The sequence below is a fragment of the Pristis pectinata genome, chromosome 13 (genome assembly GCF_009764475.1).
Source record: "Pristis pectinata isolate sPriPec2 chromosome 13, sPriPec2.1.pri, whole genome shotgun sequence".
Taxonomy (NCBI): domain Eukaryota; kingdom Metazoa; phylum Chordata; class Chondrichthyes; order Rhinopristiformes; family Pristidae; genus Pristis; species Pristis pectinata.
The window spans coordinates 28,148,303-28,167,493 of record NC_067417.1 but is presented as its reverse complement, the minus strand read 5'-3'; positions in this window follow the sequence as shown (position 1 = coordinate 28,167,493).

Here is a 19,191-nt window from a genome sequence, read left to right as displayed (position 1 = left end):
TAGACTCTGAAAATCAGGGTACAAGTTCTAAAATATTCTTGCTTCAATGTACTCTTTGCAGTCAGCGTATTTTTGAGTTAATGCTTGCTGAATCTATTGTTGATTTCCAAGGGCTATAGCTATTTCCCAGATGGAACATAAAGTGCTGTTCCTCAACCTTAGGTTCATGGTTCTCATGGAATAGTGTAGCAGGACAAAGACCTGAGTGGTCAGGGTGGTCGGGAATGGAGAGTTAATGTGACAGACAACTTGCAGCTCAGTAGAGGTGTCATGCAAAGTGGTTCCCAATCTTCATTTGGTTTCTCCAAGGTAGAGGGGACCACATAGTGAACTACATCGTGGACATTGAGCACAGTGCATTAAATTGAAGCAAGTGCAAGTGAATCACTGCTTTACCTGGAAGCAGTATTTGTGTCCCTGGAATAGGGTGGGAAGGTAAGAACTAAAGGGGCAGATGTTCCACCTCCTGTAGTTGCATACCTGCTGTGATTGGGGAAGGGATATGGAGGAGTGAACAAAGGAGTTGCAGAGGGAATGATTCCTTCAGTGTGCTGAATGGGAGGGGGGGAATATGTCTGCCAGTAGCATCTCATTGAAGGCGGCAGAAATTACAAAGGAAGATTCAAGGATTTTAGTGGTTGGTGGGGTGCAAATTGAGGATATAGGGAGCCCCATTCTGGATGCAAAGTGAAGGAATGAGAGTGTTTGAAATGGAACAGACCTAGTTGATATCCCTGTTACTATGTGGAGGGGAAGCTACAGTTAGGAAAGAAGGAAAACATCTGAGCTTGTTACTTTAATTCTCCATCCCACTTCCACCCTTACTCCTCTCTCATTAACCTCTTCAATTGTTCCAACAAAACCAATGTTAGCTCAAGGAATCACATCTCATTCTCTGTCAAGCCACATTACAATCTTTAGGACTCAACATTGAATTCAACAATCACAATCCAGTTTGACCCTATGCTTTCTGCCACTGAGTCAGTTTTTAATCCATTGTAATACATTCCTTTGGACCCTGTGTTTACTTCTTCTTCAAAGAATCTGCCAGGTGGGACTTCATAAAACATCATGTAGACTCCATCAACATTCTTTTCACCTCCTCCAAAATTCAATTAAGTTAATCAGACATAACCTTCTTTAACAAATTCATGTTGAGTATCTGAGGTTAACGTATGGCTCACTAAGTGCCGACCTATGTCCTCCCTCTGATTTTTTTCCAACATTCTGTCCACAGTGTACATGAAACGGACAGCCTGCAATTAATCAATCCATCCTCCTTAAGCTATGAGACCACCTTAGAGAATTTCCACTCCTCCATCATCATGTCTGTAGCCATGAGGCATTGGAAAATTATAGTCACAGCCTGCACTAGTTCCTCCATTCTTTCTTTTAAGAGCTTGGATGCCTTTTATCCAAGTTTGACAAGTTATCCCCTGTTAAAGGTGTTGGACTCAGTATGATTTATAGTTGATTTTACTGGTGCTATACACTCATCAGATTGTTTCTTATACTGAAGCGAAGGAACTATGAACACAAATAAAACGCTGGAGATACTCAGCAGGTCAAGTAGCATCTGTGAAGAGAGAAATAAATTAACACTTCACATCGATTACTTTCCATCAGAATTGAAAAAGTGAAAAAAAAACAAGCATGTTTAAGCTTTCTCACTTCTCCAGTTCTGATAAAAAAGTCATTGACCTGAAATCATGATCCTGCTTCTTTCTTCATAATTGAGACTTGACTGCTGAGTATGTCCAGACATTTCTGTTTTTATTTCAGATTTCCAGCATCTGCAATTTTATGGATTTTCAAGACCTATGAAATGTATGGTTAACTCCAGCTCTACATGTTCACTACAGTGAGCAGGCAGCTTGAATTTGTTGTGCCACTTGCATTCAGTCTGATAGGCATAGATAACCATGCCAGCACTTCATATTTGGTCTCCAAAATCTCATGGAGTAAGCTTGTCAGTAGGAACTCACCTATTAATGAATGGGAAATTGCAGAGATACAGGATCCAAATATTCAACAACCTGTACTACCAATCATAATGGAGCCTCTTTTCTTACCTTAATGGTGCTGTGTGATGACAGGAGCTGTTATGAAGGTAGGAGCAAAAGTAAGCAAATCAGCCCGTTAGTCCTTTTTCTGTCATTATTTGGACCATGGAGATTAAATCACTGAAATTAAAGCATAAAGGAGCTATGTGGCCCATCATGCCTGGACCAACTCTTTAAATAAATGGCTGTGAATAGTCCCACATTTCAGCATGGCCCATAACCCTGAAAGTTTCTTACCCTCATGTAGTTGCCCATCATTCTTTTTACAAGAGAAAATAGTCCAGGTCTTAACAACTTCCTGAGTGAAAATGTTTCTTCTCATCCCCTCCTTGGAATTTAGCCAATGATTATTGACATAACTCAGTGAAGAAAATGTTTTTTCTCCATCCACTTTATCAAAGCTTCTCATATTGAAATTCCCAAATAATTAAACATATATGCCACACAAAATTATCTTGCACAAACTTATCAGAGTTTGAAGCTTTCTCTAAAGCCCTTTAAAGCAGGAAGCTAAACTTCACTGAATCCTACTTCTGTCCTTGCATTTCTATTCTCCCTTCCAAATCCTTCCATTAATTGTCCCTGTGTGATACCTGAACATGTAGTTTCTGGGCCCTATATATTCACACATGGTATCAACCATACATGCTCTGAAAATGTCAAATTGTCACTTCTCTTGCTTCATTTGCAGGAGAAAATTGATTCACTGAACTCCAGCTAAGTTCTCCCTTTGTAACTTATATGTTAGGGAATGGTCACAATTCTCTTCTTGTGCTACCTACTCTATATGGCCTCCATTCAACCCCCTAGTAGTTAGCAGCAAAAAAGTAATCAGTGACTCAAACCTTTGCCATAAGTACAGCCCCACTGGATAGAGTTTAGCAATCCTAGATCATCAATTTATGTGAGGAAATGAACGATATGTATACCTCCATCATTAAGACCAGGAAATAGCATTGTGTCCACTACATTAATATAATGAAATGAAGTTCCTGCATTTTGCAGGTGGTAGATGCCTGTGTAAGATTTGCCTGTCCCCTGAAAGTAGGTATCATGAATGTTATAAGTGAACATTCAGCACATATGATCCCTGCTTTGGCTCCAGTCATGTAAATGCTAATCATACCCTTTTAAGGGTATAACTGACTCACAAAGCACCCTGATAAATCAAAAATAATGAAGTTTTGTGTGAATTATGGTCAAAAATAATGTAGATGTCAATGAATTATGGTCAAAGGTAACTTGTGAATGCACTATGGTCTAATACCCCAAGCTTGCAACATTTTTCAATATATCCTGTTTATACTATCCATCATGGAACAAATTAAAATGATAAAGGGTAGATGCCAATATTAATTTTAAATGTGAATTATATTCATGCTGGATTGGTGACTGGTTCCAGTAATTCCAGTGTGAATTATAGACTCAGCAATTCTCCATTGTGACTTCATTTGCATAACATTTAATAAGAGCTTGAAGAAGATATTAGCATTGCACAAGAGAGAAATATGTAAGTTCAACACTAGAGGCTTTAAGACAACAAATTGTTTTTAAAAAAATTCCACTTTTTTTCTTGGGGCCTGATTTTTCTCAGCTTGGTTCTCTTGAGCTGTTTGCTTGGGTTCAATGACCTTGATATAATTTCACAATGTTATTATGTAATAAACATGTATAGCAAAAGAAACGAAGGAAACACTTTTTTATGCACAAGGTTGTTATTAACTAGGAATTAAAGACTGGTGGAAATAGATCCAATGATAACTTTTGAAAAGGAATTGGAAAATATTTGAATGGGAATGATTTGAAGGGCTATAAGTAAAGACAATAGTTGGATATCTCCTTTAAAGAGTAGGTACAACCAAATGGTTTCCTTTGGTATTCTGTCATTCTGTGGTTCATTACCTAACAATGTTTTAAAATGCACTGCAGCAACAAGCAATCTGCTGGAGGAACTCAGCAGGTCAAGCAACGTGAATGAGGGGAAAGGAATTGTCAATGTTTCAGGTCGAAACCCAGCATCAGGGGTTTAAAAAGCACTATTATAGTAAAATCCCCCAAAATATAAACTCCAATTTCAATAAAATTGTAATATTAATGTCATTGGCAGAACAAAGTGTTGCAAATTATTATAGGTCTAAATTAACCAAAGTCAGTGCATTGCAGTACAAGACTACAGAGATTTTGTTTAAGACTCGTAATGACACAGGGAAATGAAAATGGAATATTGATTTCCATCCACACTTGGGTATAGTTACATGGTCCAAAGCATAGTGGAAAGTGTCAATGTCTGAACCAATTGTCAGCTTTTTTTTAGTTCCAGGAAAATAACAATGAGCGGGCTTGTGTAATAAAGGGTAACTCAATGTAACTCACTGAGCTGCATAAAACACAAAAGAATATTACTTCAGATTATTTTCCTTCAGATTAACGCAGAAGGATCATTTCAACAAAGATATAGTTTTCTGTATTATTGTACTTTTACCAACAGCAAAGTTCCACAATTTAAATGTAATATGTAGGTTCAACAGATCAGAAAGTATGTCATGAACTGTGTTCACATGCATATGATATTTGCTGTGCATCACTATCTTTTTCCAACTAATTCTTCTTAAAGAGTCTGGCAGAAAGAGGACAGAATGGGTTTGTGATTATGTCACTGCATCACATGTCACTGAAAGTATATTCACTTATTGCTTAGATGTTAACATGAGAATAACAGTGAAGTGAAAACTGTATTGCAAGATCTCATGTTGGTAACAGCTTCAGTATTGTGCAGAAAAAATTGAAGCATAAAAGTGAATCTTAACGTGTGGAGCCTATGGCTTTGAGTACAGGTGGTGGGTCAAAGGAGAAATCTGTTAGGAAGTCAGCTTCAACCCAACAACCTTATTGCTGCAGTCTGTTAGGGCAAATGCATAAAGGCTGCTGGGGAGAGAAAGGTTGTCAATTAACATATGTTAGTTACTTAGTCAGAGTGATATTTCTATAGGCTCCACAAAATTTGTCAGTAAAAGTGAGATGAAAATACACTGCAACTGAGGACCCTGAATCAATCTCAGGATAAGATGCTCAATACTCACAATCACTCTCTCCTGTCACATGACAGGAGAAAACAGTCACTGAGGTTTAACTTTCTACACTTCAGCAGATGTTTCAACACTTTGAGGTTTGTTCTGTCACACCAGAGTGGCTGCTGATTGCAGACTTCGGATGAGTTGTAGTATGACCAATAGAAACAGCAGGATCAGCAGTCTACTGGTAGAGGACAACATCAGAGAGGTGACCAACAGTGCAAAGAGCTGTAGCCTGTGATACCAAGTGTACGGGCTGAGGCTGACTTTCCTCAACATAGCTGAGTAGCAGTGTCTCAGGTGGCTCATCTTGCCACATCAGCTGGTGGCAGATTTTTGTGTTTAACTTTGAGGATCCTGATCCTCTTAAAACTTGTCAGTGAAAAGATGAAAACTCAAGAAGCAGATTTGCTCCCTCCTGGACCTAATAGTCACTTGCAACCCTTGGATATCAAACTTCAGCTCTGCCTTCAACTGGTTTTTCCAAAGTTTTGCCAACAACACATCCTGACTTTGCTGATCAACCCTTCAAGCCGTGTATGACTAGTTACTGATGTTTGTTGTCAGGACCTCAAATTATATGAACTTTACCTGTTTTGGTGTCATTTAGCTTTGCTATTCTGGTTGGCTTCCCACTATTGGTGCCATGGACCGCACAATACAAAACTAAAAAGAGAGTTTTCTCAACCACAAGGATTTCTCCACCATCAATCTGCAGCTGATGCACAATCATGAACGATCTTTCCGGGACGGTTATAGGATTCCAGAGCAGGTGAATTCACAGATTTGTAGTTGCAGTCAGTACCTGCAAGGACGGTCATGGTGTGCTGTACTCTGCATGGCATGAAGCAGCAGGGAGGGTTGGATCTGCAGGGGGAAAAGGTGAACACTCCAAATCTTCCCTTAGACAATTTGGAGAGAGATAAGTGTGATGAACTTTGAGCTGCCATGCTGCATGGAATGATGGGGGTATTGTTAATAATAGGTTCACTTAGGTTGCACCTACGGGCCAAGTCACAAGAAAATTAAACACCAATTAGAGATTTACAGGGCATCCGAAGAAGAACTCTTTTCACCCAGAGGGTGTTTGAAACCTGGGGGTGGTGGAGGCAGGGGTGCTCACAACATTTAGGAAGTATTTAGATGAGCATTTGAAACACCAAGGAATAGATGGCTGCAGATCGAGTGCTGGGAAGTGGCTTTAGAATGGACTGAAACTTGGTGGCTGATGTGAACATGGTGGCAACGGGTATTTATCCCTGCTGAGTGACTCTATGATTGTGAATCTATGACCTTGGCTCCTCTTTCCTGGGAATAGCTCATTTAAATAGGATTTAAGCAGGATCATTTCAGCTTTTTGCTTTTTCCTGGAAACCATGTGACACAGGCAATTCAGTCAAGCAGTTAGAAGGCGGCAATGTGTAGGGTTGAGACAATTTGTGCAGGTGGATATGCTATTATTGTACACAGCTTTCCTGACCTGCTTGGGCCAATGCACCCCTTTCTCTGAATCCAAGAGTGTGGACCTTCTTGCTCCTGACATATAGAACATAGAACAGCACTGCACAGGAACAGGCCCTTTGGCCCACAATGTCTGTGCCAACCATGATGCCAAATTAAACTAATCCCCTCAGGCTGCACATGGTCAATATATCTCCATACCCTGCTGTCAAGCACAGTATTAATTTTTCCTTCATTTTATCCTCATTGCTTATCCTGAGCAGCCATGGAATTGAACACAACTGGGTAAGCCAAGTGCCTCAGAAAGACATACCACATCAAACTAGAATGCAATTGGATGGATGTTCATCAGATGCAGACCTGATTTCCCTTCCATGCAGGTTATTTAATAATGCAGCATCCCAATTAGTAAAAGACTTGCACCACATGGGCATTTTAAATATCTTTGCCACCTTGAGACCAATCAGCTTCTGACATGAGTTAAACTTCTGTTGAGGTAATTCTAAAAACGTTACTCTGCCATTTGAAGTGCTCATTGCTAATTAATTCAATTCAAAAATAATTGGTGAATGAGAGATGACAGTAAGTTTGATAACATTTGATAAAATAAAGATCCTTTTGTGTAAACAAACATCAGTTAAAATCAAATGCAAAAGTCATATTTTATTTCTATGTTGTTTTTAAATCTACTTCTGTCATACATCATTCACTCGAGTAAGGGCCAACAACTAAAACTTCTCTGTCCTCTGGAGATCAAAGCTTGAGCAGTCTCTCCTTCCAGCTGAAAGCAGGCATTATCTCTTCTGTATCTGCCTTACAGATTACAGGGGGAAAAAAAACTTAAGAATCATTTTCACTTCACTTCACACTGTGTCATTGAATTAGTTCAAAAATATTGTTAGGTTACTTAGCATCCATTTATTATAATGTCCAGCAGAAGGCTAAATTAGGCAGGATCCTGAGAAGAGAAGGTTGAAATATCCATCTGTATAATGCAGAAGGCCACTTGATAGAAAAGATTTACATATCTTGAGTGACTTCACAATCTCAGGATAACCTAAAGCATTTTTGTACTGTGAATACGTGGCAGATAATTTGCACAAAAACAAATTCATCCAGATTAATGTGATAATGACAGAATTATCTACTTTTCAGCAATTATTGAGTAAAGAATACTGACCTGGATGCCTCAGATATCCCAACTCTACTTCCATAACCACATAAAAAAGCAATGCAGGACAAGTTCAATGTCATATTGAACTCAATGCCTTCTGACTCAGAGCTTGTGTTTTACCGAATGAGCCACAGCTGACATGCCTAATGCATAAACTGTTTTTTTTTATTATTTCTGATAAGCAAATTGAAGTGTTAACTCTTTCACTAATTCCCCAGATCTTGCCTGACCTTTGAATATTTTCAGCATTTTCAGGTTTCATTTAATGAAAATCAAGGTTGATTTACAAAGGGATCTTATGGTGCAAGTCCAAAGCTTCCTGAAAGTGGCAACACAAGTTGATTAGGTGGTAAAAGAGGCTATAGCTTGCTTGCCTTCATTGGTTGGGGTGTTGAGTATAAAAGTCGGGAAGTCATGTCACAACTATATAAAAACTTTGATTAGGCCACATTTGGAGTGTGCAGGTCTGGTTGCTGCATTACAGGAAGGAGACTTTGGAGAGGGTGCAAAAGAGGTTCAACAGGATGTTGCCTGGATTAGAGTGTATTAGATATAAGAAATGGTTGGACAAACATAAATTGTTTTCTCTGGAGCATCAGAGGCTGAGGGGTGACTGGATAGAAGTATATAAAATTATTAGAAGCATAGATAGGGTAGATAGTCAGAATCTTTTTTTTCCCAGAGAGGAAATGTCAAGCACTAGAGGATATAGGTTTAAGGTGAGGGGGAGAAAGTTTAAAGAAAATTTACCAGGGAAGCTTTTTACACAGAGAGTGGTAGATGTCTGGGACACTCTGCCAGGACAGCGGTGGAAGCAGATACAATAGAAATGTCCAAGAAGCATTTGGACAGACGAATGAACAGGCAGGAGATGGAGGGATATAGAGCAGGTGCAGGCAGATGGGATTAGTTTAATTTGGCATCATGGTTGGCACAGACATTGTGGGCTGAATGGCCTCTTCCTATGCTGTACTGTTCTGTGTTCTAAGATTCTTTGAAGTTTTGTAATTTTGAAGTATACATTCATACATTTCATTGACTAGTACTCCTCAGCCCACAAATAAACTCCAAAGCTCTGTCAATATCATTTCAAGAATTATGTACAGGAGTCCACACCTGACCAAATAGCCAATTGTCACAGCACTGTACATGGAATTTTAAATCCAGAATCTGGCTTTCAAATTTCCAATTATGCACAGGGAAATTTTTATTGTTAATTTTACCTTTTTTTTGGGCAGCTATTACAACAAGTGAATGAAAAGTTAGACATAAATAGCACATGAAGGGACCTTACATGATATATTGTGTACATAGGGAGACCTAAGCATTGAAACTACAGTGCACTGATGTGGAAACAGAAGGAGTGACACAAAATAAACAATAGAAAATAACATTGGGTGAGAGTAATTGGACTTGTTCTACCAGCAAGAAAACAAATTTATTTCTGAATGTATCCAAAGGAACAGTGTTACACTTGATGCACAACAAAGAATAGGAGTAAACTGAGGATAATACACCTAAAAAGGTCTCTTCATATTTTATTTAATTTGAATAAATTGAGTGAGATTGTTACATTTTCCAGTCTTAAAGCTGAATTACACATTTTAATATTTTTGATAGATATTTGGTATCTCATTTTAATCCGAGGGTCGGTACATAATTAAACCATATCAAGACCAGTGAAAACAGTTGCCTGGGCAATACATTTCACATAGAAAAATATCTTCAGGTGGCATGGTCAATGGCAATGAGCACCCCAATCAAACAAAAACGATCATTAAGTCAATGGTGCATAATATATGGTCCATGGGTCTCTTCCTTCAACCACTCACCTACCTGCACATATCAATTGCCAGAGATGCAGTTTAAAAGTTGTCCATAACATTGCAAGCAATAAGAATATGCCAACTTGTCGTTCAGTCATAAAATTGCAGACTGGCTGATGTTGTTAAACCCTTATACATTCCCTCCTTCCTTGCTTCACTGAAACTCACCCAACTACTCATTTCTTTCCTCACCTATTGAACACAAGGACAAGGCCAGAGATACCCCCTCCCCTGCCCCCAGCCTTTCATTCCTCCACAACTACTCTTTCCTCTGATCTTTTGTTTCCTTCAAAGAACTTTGTTCATTTTCAATGTGGGACTTGTATTGTTATCAAAAAGAAGTTAAATTACAGTGAGGAAACATTGTCTGTCTCTCTCAACTACAGTATATGGATTGCCCTGTCGACACAAACACGAGAATCAATGAGGGTAAGCCATGGGTTAGTAAGGGTCAGGTATTTCAATATTCAACTTTTGGTGAAGATTAAAATCTTAAATTAGGATGAAGAAAGGTTCTCAGTTTAACGAGTTCTTAAATAGAGAGAGACAGGTATTGGAATCATTAGTTAAGGTGTTATCCTTAAAGTGAACACAGCAGAATGCTGGAAGTAATGGTGTACAGGCAACATTCTTAATTCATCTGTAATGATGAAAAACTTTAGTTAAATAAAGTCAGAACAAATCGCCAGTTTATAGGTCAACCAGAAGCAGGATGATAACAATGAGTAGTGATCTGGAACACACCGCCTGAAAGGGCAGTGGAAACAGATTCAACTGGAACTTTCATGAAAAGAATTGCACAAACATGAGGAAGGAAAATAATTGCAGGGATCTGGGAAAAGAATGGGATTAAAGCGGGATGAGATTAAATGGATGGTAGATGGTCCAGTGCTGATGCAATGGACTGAAGAGACTGTTTCTGAGCTGCATCTCTGCATGAGTGTATGAATGCAAAACAAAATCTGTAACAGGATGTTTAACTAGTACTGTGTGTTTTTTATCAGTAACATTTAGCTCCTGTTTTAAAATATATATTAAATATAACTTTTACTTTGTTAAAACATAGAGATTAGTTCAAACTGCTTTTGCCCAGCAACTTCGTAGCTCCGTGTAAAAGGAATGATTCCAAGCCCAGATTTCTGAAAGAGGCTGAGGTACTTAATCTGGAATGAAGACTTAAATGATACAGAACACAATTCAATATGTAAATTTAATATTGTGAAATACATACTTCAACTTTTCAAAATCTTAACAAACAATTTTAATGAATGACCGCAATTGGAGTATTAGCACATTTTAGAAAGCATTTGCAAAAAAATGTAATAGGACATAACCAAGTGGTCAGACCTGCACTAACCCTGACAAACATTGAAATAGGTTGTACTATTTTAATCATGAATATGAGAATTGATGATAATTAAAATATGACATTAGAAAGAAACTTTAAATAGGAAGTTTGTGTAATACGTTCAATGAAATATGTATTAATTATTGGTATATTGTTAACATTTATTGTTTTGACATTTTACCGGAATGGTCAGGAAATAGTCAGAAAATGTGAATTTTTTTGAGATGAGCTCTAGGTGTGTTTCCAAGTTTTGGGTTTGAGGCAAATGTACCTGACCTTTACTAGCCAATGTCTTACCCTCAATAATGTGAACTTGTCTAAATCACCATGCAAAATTGCAGGCAATGAAGGAATCATTTTTCTCATTCCTTTCCATGGCAAAAGCATAACAAATATTCTTTGTGGATTAATGATGTTGCCACATTTAACAAGTAGGACAATTCTGCCCCAACATCACTAAGAAATATTGGTGCACACTCACTTTTATGCCAAGGTCATTGCACAGATGGTAATATTTCTCAATTAGCCTGCTGACATTTGACAGGTAGAACAGATGCAGGGTTGGCCAAAGAGATTTAAACGAAATGTAGCAACCAAATTGATGCACATGAGACAAATTATTTACTCAACTTTATTTCCTTTTAAAAAAACTTTTAAAAATGTGTCTCATTAGGTGCTAACCTGTGGAAAATATTAGCAAATGCCATGTATTGGTTCAGGAGGGCAGAACTGGTCAGAAATATTCTGTACACAATGTACTTTATATCCAAATGATAATTTTAAACTCACTGGATTGCAACTACAAATATAGTGCAAAACCATATTACTCGGCTATTCAGAGACTTAGATTTTCTTAGAATGTTTATTATTGCAGCAGGAATAACATCCACCTGAAAGCCCAAAAAGCACAGGTCTCACTGTTTCACATGCTACCGTGACTGCCCTTTCTCAACCATTCCACTGGTAGTTCCTTCAGACTCTGGGGATTTAGCCGCAGATAAGTGTGAGAAGCAAGCAAGATAAAGGTCAGGTTAATGTGAATGCTTAAGTAATGAGAAACAACAATCCAAATAGAATCCAATAGAACCTGTTTATTAATTGTTACCAACAGTTTCCCACTCTCATTTGCTGGATCTAATAGTAACATAGATAAGGTAATGTCTCCAAAATCATTCATGTACAAAGACATTTTCATGAAAAAACAGCATCAGTAAAAAAAAATTGGAGAAATTAAAGGGACTGAAAGTCAATAAATCCCCAGGATCTGTTGACGTTTATCCCAAGGTTTTGAAAGAGATGCTTATGATGTTAGTGGATGCACTGGTTATCATCCTCGAAAATTTCATAGGTTCCAGTGTGGGTCACACAGATTGGAAGGTAGCAAGTATAGCCTCACAATTTAAAAAAGGAGAGAGAGAAATAGTTCTGATGAAGGGTCTTCAACCTGAAACATTAACTGTTTCTCTTTCCACAGATGCTGCTGACCTGCTGCATGTTTCCAGCATTTTCTGTTTTTTATGAGGGAGATTTAGGGACCAATAGACCAGTTAGTCTGATGTCACAGTCGTGAAAATAGAATCTATTGTTAAGGAAATGGTAACAAGACACTTAGAAAATATAATAGGATTGGGCAGAGTATACATAAATTTCTGAAAGAGAAATCATATTTGACAAATCTATTAGAATATTTTGAGGGTGTAACTAGCAGAATAGATAAGGGGGACTTTCAGAGGCCAGTTATACACCCAGTTATTAAACAAAATTAGAGTATGTAATATTGTGGGTAATATGAATGATAACAAATCAGTGCAGCAAGCAGTTAAGAAGGCAACCAGCATATTGCCATTTATAGGAAGACTTGAGCAGAAGAGTAAATCAGAATCAGGTTTATTGTAACTGACATATGTCATGAAATTTGTTGTTTTGTGGCAGCAGTACACTGCAAGACATAAAGATATAAAAATTACTATACAAATATAAATAAATAGTGCAAAAGAGGAATAACAAGGTGGTGTTCATGGGTTCATGGACTATTCAGAAATCCAATGTTGGAGGGGAAGAAGCTGTTTCTGAAACATTGAGTGTGGGTCTTCAGGCTCCTGTAACTCCTCTCTGATATCCTGGGTGGTGAGGGTCCTTAATGATGGATGCTGCCTTCCTGAGGCACCGCATCTTGAAGATGTCCTTGATGGCTGGGAGGGTTATGCCCATGATGGAGATGGCTGAGTCTACAACCCTCTGCAGCCTCTTTTGATCCTGCACGTTGGAGCCTCCATACCAGGCAGTGATACAACCAGTCAGAATGCTCTCCACTGTACATCTGTAGAAATTTGCAAGAGTCTTTGGTGGCATACCAAATCTCCTCAAACTTCTAACAAAGTAGAGCAGCTGGCATGTCTTCTTGGTGATTGCATCAATGTGTTGGGCCCAGGACAGATCCTTGGAAATGTTGACAGCAAGGAACTTAAAGCTGTTCACCCTTTCCACTGCCAACTCCTCAATGAAGACTGGTGTCTGTTCTCCTGACTTCCCCTTCCTGAAGCTCACAGTCAATTCTTGCTGACATTGAGTGCGAGGTTGTTTTTTGTGACACTACCCAACCAGCCGATCTATCTCATTTCTGTACGCCTCTTCATTGCCATCTGATATTCTCCCAACAAAAGTGGTGTCATCGGCAAATTTATAGATGGTGTTTGAGCTGTGCCTAGCCACACAGTCACGAGTATAGAGAGAGTAGAGCAGTTGGCTAAACACGCATCCTTGAGGTGTGCCTGTGTTGATTGTCAGCGAGAAGGAGATGTTGTTACCGATTCACGCTGACTGTGGCCTCCCGATAAGGAAGTTGAGGATCCAGTTGCAGAGGGAGGTACAGAGGCCCAGGTTTTGAAGCTTGCTGATTAATACTGAGGGGATGATGTTATTGAACGCAGAGCTGTAATCGATAAAGAGCAGCCTGACGCATTGTTTGCTGTTGTCTAGGTGCTCCAAAGCCGAGTTGAGAGCCAGTGAGATTGCATCTGCTGTAGACCTATTGTGGCAGTAGGCAAATTGCAGTGGGTCCAGGTCCTTGCTCAGGCAGGGGTTAATTCTAGCCATGACCGACCTCTCACAGGACTTCATCACAGTAGACGTGAGTACTACCAGGAAAGGCATCTTGCTCAATTAAGTTGGACCCTGGTGAGACCACTCATAGAATATTGTGCATAGGTCTGGTTGTCCTAAAAGCCATGTTTATGATAGAGGGAATATAATAATAGTTCATCAGACTGAGTCCTAAAATGGGAAAAATGTTATGTGAGGAGAGATTAAATAAACTGGGCCTTTATTCTCATGTGTTTAGAATATTGGGAGGTGATCTCATTGAAACCTGCAATGATAGTGTTTCCCTGGCTAGAACCGGGGCTCATGGTTTCAAAATAAGGGATTGGCTGTTTAGAAATGAGTTGAGAAGAAATTTCTTAACCCAGAGAGTAGTGAAATTTTGTAACTCTTACCCAATAAGGTTGAGGAGGCTCAGTTGCTGAGTATATTCAATGCAAATATTGACACATTTTCAGATATTAAAGGAACGAAGGGACATGGGGTTTGTACAGGAAAGTGGCTTTGAGGTAAAAGGGATATAATGGCCTATTTCTGCTTCTGTTCCTTATATTCTAATTCTGCCACTCCCAGCATTCACCATTATTTTGATATTTTCCCTTCCGTTTTCATTGATTCTTTCTGCTTCTCCCTCACCATTTTATTAATTAACTTACTTTTAAATTATTTATCCACTTTCTTTTCTAAAGCAATTCAGTGTTCAGATTATTCTACTTTCTCTAGTGGACTTCTCACAATCTTCGGCTTAAAACCTTTTGATCTCTTTTTTCAGTCTTGAAGCAGATGATCTTAAATTAAGACCCTAGGTTATTGATGCACAGACCAGTGAAAACAATCAATCCCTCTTCAACTTATTAAAGTCAATCATTTTGAACATTTTAATCAAATATTCGTTTTAACCTATTATCCAATGGTAAAAATTGATTTTTACTTATCCTTTTAGACTATTAAAGTGTTTCACTTCTCCTAGGCTCAACGGGAGTGTGACTTGGATGAATGCAACAGCAGTAACAGTCAAAATAAATGCTCAGCATGATCCAGGGTACAGCAGCCTACTGGCTAGGCACACCTGCTGCTGAATTTAACATTCACCACTCCACTCACCTGATGTATTATCCACAGGATGTCCTGCAGAAATTCACCAAGGTTAATTTGGAATCAACTCCCAGCCCTAAGGCTCAGAAGAGGCAGTGCTAGAGAAATTAAGGTGAACTAATGCTAAGGCATGCCCTGTACCTGATAGCCTGCATCCTATGCTTCAGAAAGAGATAGCCGGAGAGATGGTCGTTGGGTTTGTGCTGCTCTTCCAGAATCTCCTACTTTCTGAAATAACCCAGTGGAGTGGAAGACAGAAAATGTAAAATTCAAGGAAGGGTAGGAGAAAAGTCAGAGCTACAGAAAGAGGTAGCATGATTTCACTTGCCGGCAAAATATTGGAATCTATTACTTAGCATGTGGTAAGAAGCTGTTCAGAAAATCAGAATATGACAAGAGCCAATCAACATGATGTTATTAAAGGAAAGTTCTGTTTACCAAATCTGATAAAGCTTTCTGAAGATGTAACTGGAACTGTAGATGAAGGGAGAACCAGATGAAAGTCATGCATATGGATTTTCATAAGGCATTTAATAATGTATGATGCAAAGACTGGTTACATAGAATAAGGGTACATCAGGTTGAGAGTAAGTTATTACCAAAGCTGGAGGATTGGTTAAAGGACAGAACATAAATAGTAAGAATAAACAGGTCCTTTCCAGATTAGCAGATTTTTACTGTCATAAAGTGGTGAAATGAAAACTTCTTCACCTTGATGGGAAGATCTAAAAACATAAGTGGTGAGTAAAATTAGTAAATGTTGCACAGAGGGATATCAGTGTGTTAGTTCATGGGAGAGTGACAAAGCAATCAATTAGGCTAACGAGTAATCCTTGGGTCTTTATTGAAAAGAAATTAGAGTACCAAAATGAGGAAATCTTGTTGCTACTGAAGCACACCAGGCATACTGTATGCAGTTTCTGTACCTAAGGAAGGATATACTATAGTGGTGAAAAAAATGCAATAACAATTTACTAGATTAATTCCTGGGATGGAGTTTGTCCTATGAGGAGAATTGAGGGGAGACTCGCTGCGATTAGAAGGGTGAGAAATGATCTGAGGCGACCAGACAGGGTAACTGCCGAGATGCTGTTTCCTCAGGCTGGAGAATACAGAACTCAGGTGGAAAAGTAATCAAAGAGTGAAGAAGTACGAGAGCTGGAAATTTGAAATAAAAGCAGAAAATGCTGGAAATACTCAGCAGGTTAGGAAGTGTCTCTGGAGGAACAGAGTTCATGTTTCAGGAGAATCGTCAGGATAGATGCTACCTGACCAGGTAAGCATTTACAGCATCTTCTGTTTTTATATTAGGATGGAATTGTATTGGAATAGGAGGTCAGCTATTGAGGCACTGATCAGAAGACATTTCTTTACTCGGAAGGTTATAAACTTTCCACAAATTCTCCAGCTAAGAGAGCTGTGAATGCTCAGTTGTTGAGTATATTTAAAGCAGGGATCAGTCGGCTTTTGGATGGTTGGGGAATCAGAATTAGATTTATTATCACTGACTTATATGATGTGAAATTTATTGTTTTGCAGCAGCAGTGCAGTGTAAAGACATAAAATTACTATAACTTACAAAAAAAAGTGCAAAAGAAAAGAATAACGAGGTAGTGTCCATGGGTTCATAGACCATTCAGGAATCTGATGACGGAGGGGAAGAAGCTGTTCCTGAATTGTTGAATGTGAGTCTTCAGGCTCCTGTACCTCCTCCCCAATGGTAGTAATGAGAAGAGGGCATGTCCTGGATGGTGAGGATTCTTAATGGTGGATGCTGCTTTCTTGAGGCACCACTTCTTGAAGATATCCTTGATGGTGGGGAAGGTTGTGCCCGTGATGGGGTTGGCTGAGTCTACAACCCTCTGCAGCCTCTTGCATTCCTGTGCATTGGAATTTCCATACCAGGTGGTGATGCAACCAGTCAGAATGCTCTCCACCGTACATCTGTAGAAATTTGCAAGAGTCTTTGACGATATACCAAATCTCCTCAAACTCCTAATAAAGTAAAGGTACTGGCGTGCCTTCTTTGTGATTGTATCAACATGTTGGGCGCAGGACATATCCTTGGAGATGTTGACACCCAGGAACTTAAAGCTGCTCACCCTTTCCACTGCTGACCCCTGAATGAGGACTGAATGACCCCTGAGTTTCCTTTCCTGAAGTCCACAATCAATTCCTTGGTCTTGCTGATGCTGAGCGCAAGGCTGTTGTTGTGACAACACTCAACCAACTGATCTATCTTACTCCTATATATCTCCTCATTGGCATCTGAGATTTTACCAACAACAGTGGAATCAGGGAATAGGGGACCTGAGGCATAACCTTATTGAATGGAAGAGCAGGCTCAAGGAACTGAAGGACCTAATCCAGGTTCCACTTAAGTTTGCGTGGACCATCAAAATGGACAGGAGAAGTAATTTTATGATGAAACCATTCTGTGCAAATTGCACTTCAAAGTCACAGATGACCCTAACTGGCCATGCATTGCCTTTTGTTCTTCATTAATGTGTCAAAATCTTAAAATTTCTCACCTTTTTTTGCTGGAGGTCTTATTTGCAATCACTTTTGATGGAGAACAACTTTTGCAATGTAGTTGTGATTCTGATGCAAAAGGCAACAAAGGATGGAAGGACTCTGTTAGAGTTGTGTTGTGACAAGCCAGCTAAATGAAGAAATTGAACCTCATCTTGAAGACAGTGGCCAACCAGCACAAGGCTGAAGCACTATCCTCTCAAGAAGATTAAGGACTGACCTTATTGTCTTTGCTTTTGATAATCAGATCTTATGATTAAAATTGTAAAAAAGTTCTTTTACAACACATGCCATTATTACTTGAAGCAATGCTATCCAATTATTCCAGGAGGACATTTTTTTAAGTCAGTGGTGGCTTTCCTAAATTAATGTTTATTTATATAGAAATTAATTTTATCCCATATGAGTATCTATGGGAGCCTACTAACTACTCATGTTAGGTTGACCTAACTTCCTGAGGAATTACGTGAAACAAAGATTTAACTATGTTGTTCCACAGTATTTTACATGATATTCCAACTATTGGAGGACATGAGTTTAATATGGAAGAAAGCTGGAGTATTTTAATTTGGATGTTTCTACGTGAAGGCTATGTATGTTATCAAAAACGTTATTTTAAGTGCCTCAGTAACAAACTAATCTGCAGTCGAATGTTCAAACAAATTCACTGCCTGCCTGTACTAGCCCATTTGCTGCACTGACAGTCAGAGAGTCATAGGCATAGGGATGTACAGCACAGAGACGAGCCCTTCAGCCCAATTGTGCATACAGACCATGATGTCAATCAATGCTAATCCTATTTGCCCACATTATGCCTGTATCCCTCTACTCTTTTCCTATCCAAGTACCTGTCCAAGTGCCTTTTAAATGCTGTAATTGTATCTGCCTCTACCACTTCCTCTGGCAGCTCTTTACATATAACCACCGCTCTCTGTGTAAAAACCTTTCCCCTCAGAACTTTTTTAAATTTCTCCCCTCTCTCCTTAAACCTATGTCCTCTAATTGTAGATGGCCACACCCTAGGAAAAATAACCTATCTACTCTATGCCCCTTGTAATTTTATAAACCTATTTAAGGTCACCCCTCAGCTTCCTAAGTTCCAGTGAGAAGAAACCCAGCCTATCCAATTTTCCCTTATAAGCCCTCCTTTCCAGGCAAAATCCTGGTCTGTCTCTTCTTCACTCTTTCTAATGCCACCACATCCTCCTGCAGCGTAGCAATCAGAACTGTACACAGTACTCCAAATGTGGCCTGACCAAGGTTTTGTACCATGTACACCATGACATCCCAACTCTTATACTCAGTGTTTTGGCCTGTGAAGGCAAGCATGCCGAGTGCCTTCTTCACTACCTTTTCCATCTGTTGTCATCATTTTCAAGGAACTATGAACTTGTACCCCCAGGTCCCTCTGTACATCAACACTCCCAGGGTCCCTGCTATTTACTGTATCTGTCCTGTTGGTACATGATGTCCCAAAATGCATTATTTCACACTTGTCTGGATTAAATACCATTTGCCACCA